The sequence below is a fragment of the Arachis ipaensis genome, chromosome B02 (assembly GCF_000816755.2).
Source record: "Arachis ipaensis cultivar K30076 chromosome B02, Araip1.1, whole genome shotgun sequence".
Classification (NCBI taxonomy): domain Eukaryota; kingdom Viridiplantae; phylum Streptophyta; class Magnoliopsida; order Fabales; family Fabaceae; genus Arachis; species Arachis ipaensis.
The window spans coordinates 28,371,557-28,371,960 of record NC_029786.2 but is presented as its reverse complement, the minus strand read 5'-3'; positions in this window follow the sequence as shown (position 1 = coordinate 28,371,960).

Sequence of the window (404 nt, the reverse complement as noted above, 5' to 3'; positions counted from 1 at the left end):
GAACTAGTTGCTTTATTCATTCAATTTTTATAAAATCAAGTGTTTATTATAAAACGGTTTTTTCGGTTAAACTATGATTAAACCGATTGAATCAATGAACTAATGAACCAAAGAGGTTCGATGACCAGTCCTTTTTAATTTTTTTGTTATTAAAAAATTAATCATTTATTAAAAATTAATTTTTTTTATTGAATTTTGTTATTTCATCAGTGAATTCGTTCGTCACCTCCTCTTTTCGGTATGTTTTTGCTTGTTTTTGTTTAATTTTGTTTTGTTTTGGAGAGTAAGATTTTTGTTAAACTTTGTATTAAATAACATTTTAATTACATCCTCCAACCAGTAATCCAACCAAAAAAAATTTTAAATTTTGTATTAAACACTGTTTTATTTTTTTCTTGTTGATA